At 49.3% G+C, this 13035-nt stretch overlaps 1 long non-coding RNA gene across 3 annotated transcripts in view; it reads left to right on the plus strand.

Moving 5' to 3' along the window:
- LOC141373905 (uncharacterized) overlaps positions 1-13035 on the plus strand; it is a 403382-nt gene that overhangs the window by 74957 nt on the left and 315390 nt on the right. For 2 of the 3 annotated variants that reach the window (XR_012380328.1, XR_012380329.1), the window contains one exon: positions 9069-9219. This is a non-coding gene — a long non-coding RNA (uncharacterized lncRNA). Of the gene's footprint in view, positions 1-9055; positions 9220-13035 lie in introns of all 3 variants that reach the window. The other variant, XR_012380327.1, reaches the window with a different exon arrangement.

Raw genomic sequence — 13035 nt, forward strand, 5'->3', positions numbered from 1 at the left:
TATTTATAGAAATTCTACACTATTATTTTTATTATCTTGTTCCTTTCTTGTTTTTGACGACTTTGTATTATAAATGATTTGAGGTTTTGATTTTATAGTCTGTATCAAATGATTCTATGAACTAAAACTCCTGTGGGTCATGTTCTGCTGTTTATTGTTTCCGATGACTCCTATTCACTTTGTCGTGTGTTTTCACATGTTTTGTAATTTGGGATGATCAGCTTTTATTTAATGGAGCTTAACAGTGGTATTCTGTGCAATGTGTAGAAGAGCATATCCTTCTGGAGATGGTTTGCATTCATTTCTGTCATGTGCTTGGGGCATTGCAAAAGGGCCACTTTTTTTTTTAACATTTTGTTTATTCATGAGAGACGGAGAGAGAGAGAGAGAGAGAGAGAGAGAGAGAGAGAGAGAGGCAGAGGCAGAGGGAGAAGCAGACTCCCTGCTGAGCAGGGAGCCCAATGCAGGACTCAGCCCCAGGACCCTGGGATCATGACCTGAGCCAAAGCAGACGCTTAACCTGACTGAGCCACCCAGGCTCCCCCAAAGGGGCCCCTTCTGTGTGGCTTTCTCAGTCAGGAGGCTCTGAGACTACAGATAGTAAAGGGCAGATCTGTGGTTATGTGTTCTTAGGAAGACATTTTTTGGCTATCCAGGTCCCAGGCCCTGCTAGATGGGCTTCCGTGTCACCTCCCTTTGACAGTGGACAGAGACCATTGCCCTCAGATGTATTCCCCATTTCATCCAGGCCCTCAGCTTTGTCTCTTGTCCTTACATGGTTATTCAAACCCAAATTTCTTTATTTGCCTTTTAATCAAGACCAGTAAATGTTCTAGGGGCAGCCCCTGCCCCAGTACTACTTTACCATTTTGGATTTCAGCTTTCTCTTTCTCTTTCTGTTTTTTAATTTTTAATTTTTTTTCTTGCCTCTAGAGGTTTTACTGCTTTCTTATGAGATTACTTAAGCATTTAAAGGATGTTTGCTTTATTTTATCCAGCATTTCTAAGCATTTGGTTAACAGGAGATTTTTCGGCTCTGTCATCTACTGTATTGCTGGAAATTGATACTAATTCATTTTTAGGGAGTACATGGTATCCAGTATCTGATTTGAATACTTTTTTAAAGAAGTTCTGACCGGTCTTTTTGAGGTTCGAAAACAGTGAAGGCAAGGATCTTGCCATATTTATTTTTGTATTTCTCATGCCTTGATAGAAAGTACCAGTAATTGTCAAAAAAATGAAGAAATAGGAAGTTTATCTAGAGCATATCATTTGCTATTCTTTCAAGACTGCACTCACTTCTAAACAATGATAAATAAAATGTCCCAACTAATCTAGAAATTGTTCTCAAGCAGACAGCTGATTAGAGTATCTTTGTTTGTCCAGGAAAAGTTTCTCCTGACTGTGAGTATTAAGGCTTTCCCTACATTCAAACTAATGTCATGGAGGATAAAAATCATGTGGTTAGCAAGGCTTTTCCCTTCCATTTTGATGACTTATGTCCTGGGCCAAGTTTACATGTGGACATTTTTGTTCTACAATTGTTTGTAGACTGGATGCCTCCGAATGCAGCATGATTACATCAAACAATATTGAGAACAGTGCTCAATCCTCCCTCCCCTACTGGTGTGCCCATGTGCAGGAACACCTAAACACATACACACACACAGAGGGTTTATCAGAAGGGCACTACCCTTTGGGTGAATAATTATGGCCGCCTTTAGGAGTTTGCATGGCCAGAAGGAAGGCATGGCTGGGTACAGTAGGCCTTGGGAAATGGCCACTCCAGTAACTTCCTGCCCTTCTGCAGCCCCTTCCTATGGGGTTCCCACCTCTGACTAAGGAGGTGTGGCTTTGTCCTTGAGTTAGCTCTGCCAGACCTCACTGATTAATTGCTAACCAATGTGGGAGTTCATCAGAAATTTCCAGGGCAGCTAGGGTGGAGGTTGGAGAGGAAATAGAGCAAGCGGCCACCAGACACAATCGCCTACCCACATGTCCTCTCCAGGACGCTCAGGAGATGAATATTTGGAGGCAGCCTCTGAATGAGATGGTGTTGACCACACATACTGTTGCTCTGGGCAACCCAAGAAGCAGCAAGTAGAGGGTGGGGAGGTGGAGGGAAGGTGGGGATGAACCTTAGTGCTAAGAGTAGGAGCAGAGTGACACAGGGTTTGCTCTATGGGTGGTGTCGGGAGCCAGCATGGAGAGGCTACTTCTAGCTCAGAGACAGACAGACTCCTGGGAGCTGTGGTTTAGTGTCTGTATATTTGCATTTGGTGCTTCAGAGGGGAGTTTAAACCAAGGCAAATGGATGCGGCATTGACTGTCAGACAGTAAGAGACTGCAGACCCATTCCCCATTGTCTAGTTTTCTAATTGGATAGGCAGACAGGCCAAACATGTACCAGGCCTTATCCTGTAAGCATCGGATGTAATTCCAGGGAGGAGCCAGCCAGACATCAAGCTATGGCTTCTCTGCCAGGTTCTGTAGGGAGATACATGTCGATTATATAACCCACAAATACACATTATTGGCTACTATGACAGGGATTTGGCCCTAAACCCTCTTAGAACTCCAGGACCCAGGAAATCAAGTCAGTTCTATCGTGTCCAAGCCTGAGCTTTCCTGCACATGCCTCCTTTCTCTTGGCCCCACCCTGGTTCCTGTTTAGTTTTCTTAGGGAGTGGCGTATGGGAAAAGGGGTTGGAGGCAGCCCTGCGCCCATTTCACTGCACCAACCTTCTTGGAGGCCTGGGAGATGAAAAGATGCTGCTGACGATCCTTTTTTTTAAAATATTTTATTTATTTATTTGAAAGAGAGCGAGCGGGAGGAGGAGCAGAAGGAAAGGGACAAGCAGACTCCATAGTGAGCGCAGAGCTCTGCATGGGGCTTGATCCAGTGATGCCGAGATCATAACCTGAGCTGAAACCAAGAGCTGGTTGCCCAATCGACTGAGCCACCCAGGCGCCCCTGCTGATGACCATCTAAGAGGAAAAGCCAGGCAGCCCGACCCTTGTATCCTCAAGCAATTAGTGTCAGGATTTCAGGCGTCAGTCTTTTACTTTTCCTGGCATTACATCCTTCCCCATCCCCTTAGTGTCTTTGGTGTCAGTGTTGATTGTGGCTCTTTGAGACAGGGGCAGAAGGGGAGACTTTGTTGCCTTTGGGGTTGGAGTAAGTCAATATTAAAGTGATGTGGAGGATTTCCTTAGGAGCTCTAATCTCAGGTGGGCTAGTGATTTTGTCTAAGAACCTTTTCCTCTCCATGCTGCTTTCCTGCTTGCTGGGACTCCCCTGAGCAAGTGTCCCCGTGTTGTGCCCTTTTCCCTAGAACACCCCATATCTCTGCCTTGGATTTTCTTCTAGTTGCTGTTATTTGGACTTCTGCCAGAGATTGTTGTGCCCTTGAGATACGGAGCTTGCCCTCTGGACAGAACTCTTTCTGCTGGTCCCTAAAGCAGCGGCACATCCTCCAGGGCCTGTTCTGCCCCCATTAGATGGGGGTTAGTGTTAGATCCTGGATCCTCCCTATTTGCCTGGCCATCTGCAAGTAACTGTTTATTGGGCAGTTCCTGAGGTGTGACAGCCACCACGTAAGATCCCTCTGGCTGCTGGGTTGAGAGCTACTGTAGGGGTAAGGCCTGGAAGCAGAGAGAACATTTCAGAGTCCATTGCAGTGACCTAGGTGAGAGAAGGTGGTGGTCTCCGAATTGTGGTGGAGTGAGGGGGAGTGACTCGATTCTGATTACATTCTGTAGGTAGAGCCAGTGGGATTTCTTGAGAAGCTGGATCTGGGGTGTGGGAAAAAGCAGGTAGTCAAGGGTGACTTCAAGATCTTAGGCCTCAGCAACTGGAAGGATTGCATTGTCATGAATTGAGATGGGGGATTTATCGGAGGGAGTAAATTTGGGGTTGAGGAGGGGAGGATTGGGAATTTAGTTTTAAATATGTTAAGTTGAAATAATTTTATATATATCCAAGTGGCAATATTGAGTAGACATTTGGCTATAAGTCTGGTTTTAGGGGAGACACCAGGTCACTCATAAGTCGGTAGAGACAGAGAAGGCAAGAGGAGAGGAGAGGCCCGAGGACTGAGCCCTGGGACACCCCAACCTTAAGAGGTTGGGGAGATAAGATTTTGCTCACGTCTATGCTTATTTTGTGTTTTCTGTCTCCCAATAGAATGTGAGCTCAGTGAGGACAGTGACCTTTTCCATCAGTGGCCCACACTCAACAAAAATCTGTAGGATGAATGAATGCAGAGCTTTATACCACCTGTGCCATCTCTGACGCTGAAGTGGGCTCTTGGCAAGCTTGTCTGCTTGGGTGCCACTGATCCAAGCCAAGTCAGCCTTGAGGTCACAGGGTGTGGGTAGTGAGGGACAACTCTGACATATCCCTGCACCCAGCCTCCCCATTTTACCTTGAAGCTGCTTCTCATGGGCTGGAAGATGAGGGAGGGGCTGCTGAGAGGACCCAGGAGCCCTGCAGGATGACCACAGATGCTTTGGGAAGCAGCTGCTCACATGTGTCCCATGGCGTGTCTCTGGGGGAGGGGGACTCTGAGGCTGCTCAGAGCTGGCTCCTGCAGGATCTCACCTTCCTGCTATGAGTCTCTGTGTGTGTATGTTGAAGATACAGGAAGTGCTGTAATCCTGTTATCCCTGTCCCTTCCCACCCAGGAGTCTAAAATCCAATTCCCGAGAACATCAGCAAACATAATGGATGCAGACATGGGAGGAAATGCCAGAAGGCCTTGGGTGGCTCTGCCGGCCCCGGCTCCCGGTGGAGCGCAGCTCAGATGAGTGCAGTTTTGACGGATGAACCTGAGAAAGGCTCAACTCTGTCCCAGACCTTCCCATCCTCATATTCTGCTTTCCTTCCTGGGGGCTAATTGCTGTGTCTTCCACCAGACGCAGGCACACCCCCACCCCACTTTTGCACATGCGCCTTTAATCCTGTACCCCACTACTCCCCTTCTCTACATATCAGATTCCCTTCCTAGACCAGCACCAGCTCCTTAAGCAGGATTTCTTGAGATCAATGCTTTCCTTTCTTAGCCTTCTTGGCTCCTCCCTGTTCTCAGCAAAGGCTTCCTATTTTGGTGTGATCTCCACCTGCAGTCTTCAGGTATGGCTCTGGGCCTGGCTCTGAGGCTACTGACCAACTGACCCGTGTCCAGCCTGTAGCTGCCTGTCTCCTTCGTGTCTGGAGCTGCTTCCTGCGGTCGCAGCCTGTGTCTGTTCTTCACTCTTTCCTAAGAAGTTATCGACAACATGCTTTCAGACTGGTCATTGAAAATGCAGCAGGGGCCTGCAGGCTTAAGGATTTATAGCACACAGGCTCTTTAAGAGTAATAAAGTAATTAAGGGCGAGGGCTGATGGGGAAGATACAGAAAAATCACCCACAATGCTATGACCTAGAGATAACCACTGCAAATGCTTAGGTGTGTTTCCTTCCAGTTTTTTCGCATGCATATTTATAAGGCATTGCTGGGATCATACTGTTGATTTCACTTTTCACCCAGTCTGCTTCTGGGTGGGCATTACAGGTATATGAGAAAGAGGTGTCGTTCTTTCCTTTCTTGTGCTTCCTTTCTTGTGTGGAGAAGCCTCAGCTCCTGGAGCATTGTTCTAGCTACCCAAAGCCAGCCGCATCGAAGACCAGATCCTGCTTGCTCTATGGGCACTGTATTTCCTTTGGGTTTCATCAGCTTCAAGCTCTTACCCAAGCTGAGCTCTCCCTGCACTCACTTGCTCCTGGAGAGGGCAGTAGTAACTCTGTTCCCTTTTTTTTTTTTTTTTTTTTTTTTTGTCCTGAGCATAGCAACAATGCACCACGACTCCCTGCCCCCACTTGGCTTTGAGCAGCAAGGACCTCCTGGATCCCCTGTCCCTGGGAGCGGAGGCTGCTGCCCACCCCTTGTGTCTCAGGGATGCCCCACCCTTTTTTTGATCTGTTTTTCCGTTTGGAATTCAGAGCACTTTCTGCTTTTCTCCTTTGCAAAAAGGGCCAGAGGCTGTTTACTCTCCCATTACCAGTGAAAGCTAGCCTACGCAAGCAGCCACTTCCCATCGATTCCGGGAAAGCAGCCCCGGAGGAGCAGTGTCACGTGAGGGCACAGGTAGGCAGAGGCTTTTCTTTACAAAGTCAGAGTCTCCTCTCCAGCAGTGACTGATGCCCTGAGAAGGGCCAGAAGGAAGACTGTTCCTGCCCTCTGTGCCCTACCGCTAGGCCCCACAAGGTTTCCCAGCATGGAGCATAATCTTACCCCTAAGTGAACTGATTGTGTCATATCTGTTTCAGGTTTCTCTCCTTGGGCTGGTTGACACCCTTTGAAATGTCTCTGTCCCTTTTGTTTCTCTAGGCCTTGCCCACCCATGCATGTCCATTCAACTTACCCCGCCACTGAGAAGCCCCCGCCTAACTCTTCCTAACTCTTTGCTCCGGTCCCTTCAACACACTTGGTCCCTTAGCACCACCCTTGGCACCAGACCTTGGCGCCTGCTTAGGGCCCTGCGCTGGGCCTGTGCTTTGGAAGGTTTTTCTCTGGCTCTCCTCCCACCACTCCCCTCCCACAGGGAATCCATAGTCCTGGTCTAATGGGCCACCCTTTTTCTCAACTCAGCTGGTGGACAGCTGGCTCTCAGAGGGCAGGACCTATTTTATTCTGGTGTTCCTTGTAGAATTTGAAAGATGACTGGGTGCATAGTGGGGCTTCAAAAAATACGGGTTGAGTAAATAAGAGAGTGATGCCACAGGAGTGACTCTTTCCAGGCAAAGGGTAGGTGGCACAGACTGGCCCAGGAGGTATGTGTGAGGGAGGGGAAAGGGTACCGTGGGAAGGACCCTTTAGGGATATTAAACAGGCCAGGGAGGAGCAGGCCTTAACAACAGTGAAAATGCTTTGGGCAAATACCATCATGAAATGCTGTAACCCAGAACTACCTAAACTCAAGGGCACCTCGGTGTCTCTGTGGAGAAGGAAGCCTGGAGAATGTGTGTCCTGGGCAGTGGCTCTGGGATAGGGTGGTTTGTCCCAGGGGCTGGAGACCTCACCTTTCGGTGGGGGTTGCAGGGCCAGGCTCCCCAGATTCCTCGAGATGCTGGAGGTTCCATCTCTTTAGCTGGATATCAAGGATTGGAGTCCAGCCTGTTTGCAGGGAATGGGGATCAAGTGAAAGGGGAATCCTTTCTGAGCCTACCTGGCTGACTGGCTTTGGCCCCAGAGATGCTGTCGGGCTGTATGTCCCAAGGAGCAGAGGATGGAACTGCTAGAATTTAAAATGGCTGAGCCTGCAGCTGGGTCCCTGGGCTTTTTGGTAGTTACTGCTCCTTTTCCCATTCTCTTAATCTAATGCACAAGACTAAATTCAACTTAATTAGGAGGATTATATGTCTTACAAATTTAATATTTAATATTCAAGCAGAGGCTTTCCCCTCTCTGCATATTTATTAAAGATGTCCTGGGAGGAATGTTAATGAGTCATGATGTCATAAATATTTAGACCCAAGGAGCAGGAAACAGGAACGATGAGGGAGGAGGGGAGAGAGGAAAACAGATCATTTTAGGAACCAAAAGGGAATGAGACTTTGCTCTTGGATTGGGGCTTGTTGTGGAGGCAGCTTGGGCAGAAATACAATTTCAAGATTCAGAGCTGTGAGCTGTGTTCTTGTCCAAAGCCGAGTAGTGCTGGGGGTGCCATGTGTGCTGGCTAAGTCAGCCTTGTTTTGCATCCGAATGTGTGCTGTGCCTTCAGGAGGCCAAAGCACACATTCTAATGAATAATGGAAGAAAACGCTCTAGCCAGATGTTGTACCCGTTCTGTCTTCTCTGGTTATTTGGAAGTGGCTTGGTGTAGATTTAGCATTAGCATGACTGACCTTAGTGCTGAACTTTGATCCAGATGCTTAATAATTTATAATCAAAATAACATGGGGAGGGGAGCGATGGGGCAGAGAGGAAGGGGAGGAGCCTAGAAGCTCATCTTCTGACCTTGGGAGGAACTTTTCCATGGTTACACTCCCCAGTGCCCTTATTTCTCCAGACCCACATGAGACGCAAATTATGTTCTTTCCTGATGGATGTGGTTTGTTGAACATTCTGAATTGAGAGGGATACAGAGAAACCAGGATGAGACTCCTATCCCATCCCCTCATGCCATCTCACACAGAGCCTGGCTTTCCAGCCCCTTTAGGGAATAAAAGGCAGCCTGGTCTCGTCCAGTGTACACCTCTTCCCACCACCCATCCAAGTCAGCGTTCCTGCTGCCCTCCTCCCAGAGCACGCTGCTGCAGTGGTGCTGGGTCTGGCTGCTTTTCCAGCAACAGCATAAGCCAGTAAGAAACAAGACGTTTCTCAAATCTGCCCACCTTCCTCTGGTCCTCTCTGGCACCAGCCCAGTCCAGGCCACCAGCTTCTCTCCCCTGGTCTAGGCTAATGGCAGACAGGACCAGAAAAATATGGGAGCAGCCTCTGGATGGGTCTCCCTGACTCCAGGAGCGGCCCTACAACCCCTTCCCCACCTACAGCCGTGCAGTCTTTTGTAGTAACTGGAGAAAGGGTTTTATCGGCCTCTGCTAGACACTCTCTAGAAGCTGCCTGTTGTCCTCAGGATAAAGTCCTGCCCTGGGATGAGGCCCTTCATGATCAGGCTGTGGCCAGCTCTCCAGTCCTGGTTACCCCTTTATCCCTCACCCTTCACTCCTGCCCTGCTCTGTGTGATCCAGCCACTCTGAAGTTCCTGTAATTCCCCAAACGTACTTTTCTCTGCCCTCTGGGCCTTTGCAAGTGCTGTGCCCTTCATCTAGATTTCTTATCCCCTTTGCCTAGCGAATTCCTGTTCAGCCTTCAGGGCCCCTCTTAGTTACCACTTAATCTGGAGAGCCTTCCCTGATACCCCCTCTCCCCCCAGCTAAACTGGGTGCCCTGCACTCTCTCCCATGCTTGATCCTTCCCGTCCTTCAGGGTCTATCATGTAGATTAGCCGTTCTCCGCTCCCTGAAGACAGGGGTCGTTGTCTTTATTCACTTCTGTATCTCTAACACAGAGCCTCTCTGCAGGACACAGAGCTGAGGAATTCCATGTGTGACTGACTGAATGACAGGACATGGAACATGGGTGACCGTCGCTACGTCACTTCAGTTCCAAAGAGGCAATGTAAGAGTTTGCCCAATGATGCTTCTCCAGTTGCTTCGGCTTGCAGGATTGCAGGTAGGCCTCAAACCTGAAAATAATAGGTACTCCTACCATTCTTACAGAAGGTTCCAGAGGCCCCATTGCCAACTACTATCACACGCCCATCCCCACCCCCAGTTTATTTAAGCAACAGACAAGGGAGAAGTCAAGATAATTTTCAGAACTATGGAGTTAAAGTTCTGGCGGGAGAATACTGTGGATTTTCCTTCCCCTCTCTGTGGAAAATGCATCCCTGAATCTGAGTGAAGTGGAGGAGGCCCTCAGGGAATCGGCTGTAGAGACTGGAGAAGCCTGCATGAGGGGGTGCTGGAGCTCATTCCTCCCCAGGAGGAGGAGGGGGGCTGGGTGTGCTGTGATGTGGTTGGACATCTCTTACCCCTCTCCCCACCCTCCAGGGCTCAAACAGCAAGAGCACACTCAGCAGCAGGTAGAAAGTATGCAAGGGCGGGGCGGGGGGGTGGTGGTGGTGGTGGTTGCTAATAGAAGCCATTTCCATTACAAAATGATCTGTGGCTGTGGGTGAAGAAGGGGTTGTAGGGCCACTCCTGGTATCAGGGGGACCTGTCAGGAGGCTGCTTCCACATTCTTCTGGCCCTGTCTGCCATTAGCCTGGTCCAGGAGAGAGAAGCTGGTGGCCTGGACTGGGCTGGTGCCAGACAGGACCAGAGAAAAGTAGGCAGATTTGGAAAATGTCTTATTTCTTACCTGCCTACATGGATTTCTTTATTGCAGGAATATTTTATTTAAGAAATTTCCAGCAGGGCCAGTGCCAGCTCCATAGGTGCTTTCACCTTAGTGTCCTGCCTGTCTGGGGGCCTCAGTGGTGGCTGTCCCGAAGAGTTGAAAGCACAAACCCTAGTCTCTTAGCCCTAGGGGTCAAGGCCCATGTGCTGGTGAAATGAGTTACCATGGCAACCCAGAGCAAGTTTGGGTTTGGCCTGGCAGATTGGAAGTAATTGGGGCAAAAATGCTGAGATGAGTGAAGGCATTTGGCTCAGATAAGAGACCCCTGTGACTCTGAGCCACCTTAACCCAGAGCAGAGGAAAAGGGAGTTGTGTATGCCTAACAACATGTACCTGTCAGGCTGGGGAGTGAGGCCGGGCAGCCCTGGGAGAAGGCACGTCTCAGTTCTGACCTGCTAGGAGGGGTAGCTATGGGAACCAGAAGTGCATGAGGCCATAAAGAATGGGCCTGGGCCCTGCCCTACCTGTGGGATGTACAAAGTGGCTTGTGTGCTGAGATCTGAAGGGCAAGGAGGATGCTGAAGGTGCTGGGTGGGAGGGTGCAGCAAGCAGATCATAATCAGGTGAGGCATTGTCACTGGAGGCCAGGAGAGAGTTTGCTGGGAGGGGCTGTGGAGGTTATGGGAGTACCCTGATACTGCCCACTGGTAGCGTCATGGCCACACGCTGGGCGCTATTGTCCAGGAAAGCCTCCCCTCCCTGCCCCCTCCCTCCACATCCCCCACACCTCCGTGTGCTCCGATCCATCACTTTGCTCTGCTCCAGCAGTGCTAGGGCTAGTGAATTCCAGCGCGTTGCTGGAGTTCTCCTCGAGGTTATACTTCCCTTATCTCCCCGTTGGTCCTCACGCTCTTTGTAGGGCTTTGGTGACATCCTGGGGAGAAGGCTTCCAAGCAATGTTTTAAAGCCTGGGAAAAAGAAGCAGGTAGTGGCTAGAATCCCAAAAGGGTTTCCAACTCTCTTCCCCGCTCCTTGCTTATAGGAACCTGCCCCCTCCCTCGTTTTCCTTCTTTTGACATTTGAAGAGTAGAGGAGGAGAGGAACTAGCTGAGTATCTAATGCTACTTACGCATAACTATCACTTGCCATTGCCAGGCGCAGTGACAGGCACTTGGAGTTACTTTCTGTTTTCAACAGAACAGCTCATCACAGCCACCTGATGAGATAGGTACTATGCTATCCCTGTTGGACAAATGGAGAAAATAGTGCCTGGGAAGTTAAGTGATCTCATCCAAGGACTTCTCCCTAATCTTGAGTGATCAGCAGCACTGGGCACCACTGACCATGCTCTCCTGTTTGAAACCCTTAATGTGGCTTCTGGACACCTCCTCCCTTGTTGGCTGCTCCTTTTCCGACTCTGTTTGGTTTCTCCTTATCTTTTGGACCTCCAGCCATTGATGGCTCAGTTCTTGGTCTCTTCTCTCTCTGTGCTAGCTCCCTTAGTGACCTCGTTTAGTCTCATGAAAGTGCCAGCTTTATGCTGACCACTCCATACTGCACCAGGTGTGTATTTTTATCCAGCTGACTCTTTGACACCTCTGCTAGATATCTACTAGGCATCCCAGAGTTACCATGACAAATTTGAACTCCGCATCTTCCATTCCAAACCTGCTCCTCCTCCAATTTTCTCATCGTAATAAGTGGCAAGTTCATCTTTCCATGGCTCAGGCTAAAAATCACTGAGTCTTCTTTGACTCCTTTTTTCATTCTCCACATCCAGTCACCAGGTCTGCTTTCAAAGTATATACAGATTCCGACCCCTTCCTACCCTTTCCTCCACCCACCCTGGTCCAGGTCTTGCTCATTTCTTGATAATTGCATGGTCCTTTGGCTTCCCTGTCTACCCTCACATCTGTTTGTCACACAGTAGCCTGACTTTGCTCTTGCTGTTCTCTTTGCCTGGAATGTCCTTCCCCAAAATAAGTATATGGTTGTGCATGGGGGAACCTGCTTGGTAGCAAGAGGGTGTTGGAACATAGCCTGCATTCTGCTCACCAAGTATGGGACTTTATTCACTCTTGAGGGGGGCACTGTTTTCTGATTTGCACAGGGGCTTGCTGAGGGCCACTGGCTGTTGTGTGGTCCCCTAAACTCTATGGGCCTCAGAGATGCCGGGGGGTACCCTGGAGAGTGAGTGCAGGCTGTGGTGGGTCTGGGAAGGTGGCTTTGACAGTGAGAGAGGGGTGGGGATCCTGCCCAGATCTGCTCTAAAGTTGTAGATTGCCTGTGGAAGTTTTCCTGGGATCCCCTAGAAGTCTTATCGACAACAAGAGGGTGCTGAGTGAAGAGAGGTCTCTCACATGCTTTCTGGAGCAGGTTAACAGAGTTCACAGAGCTACTTAGTAATTTCCACATCCCTGAGAATCTGAGAGGTCCCTTGGCAGGACCTGCATGGGGCTTGGCATGAAATGGGTCTTTGATTTCTGTCTTTCCCGAGTCCTACCTTTGTCCTAGCTTCTGGGTCCCAGAAGGCTCATCATGTGTCAAGCACAGAGGTGGGAGCATGGACTCTTGAGCCAGACTGCTGGGTTCAAATCCCAGTTTCTCCATCTATGAGCAATGTGATCTTGGGACAAGTTACCTAACTTCTCTGTGCTTATTTCCAGGCTATCAAATGGGAATAAGAATAGTGCACACTAAATGAGTAGTTATGTATTTCACATAAAAAAAATTGGGCCTGGAATACCTAGTAGTCTAATTTACTCCCTGGGGAAGCATAAAAGAATGTGCAGTTTGCTAGTGTGGTTGGCTGCAGGAGAGGGTGGGAAAAACTCAGCAGGGACCCCTCTACATGGAGAGGCCATCCCTGTAGCCTTGCGTTGCCTGGGTCTGGGGCTCTGGGGTGTTAGAGGAGCCCAGTGTGGGAGGAGTCCTTCAGGGATCCGGCTTCAGCTTACACATGATGTGGAGTCAGTGGTGAGGACTCTGGGGTTGTCTGGGGCGTTGGTGGTTCCAGGAAGGAAGCAGCTCTCAGAGTGGTCTTTGGCTGATTGTGCATTTGAATTACAAACAGAGATAAAGCTAGAGGCAGATGGGAGCAGCAGAGGGAACCCTGCAGGCAGTGGGGAGCTAGGGCAGAGGGAAAGT

The sequence above is a fragment of the Callorhinus ursinus genome, unplaced genomic scaffold, assembly GCF_003265705.2.
Source record: "Callorhinus ursinus isolate GAN/ISIS: 27379988/994484 unplaced genomic scaffold, GSC_fseal_2.0 scaffold12, whole genome shotgun sequence".
NCBI lineage: Eukaryota > Metazoa > Chordata > Mammalia > Carnivora > Otariidae > Callorhinus > Callorhinus ursinus.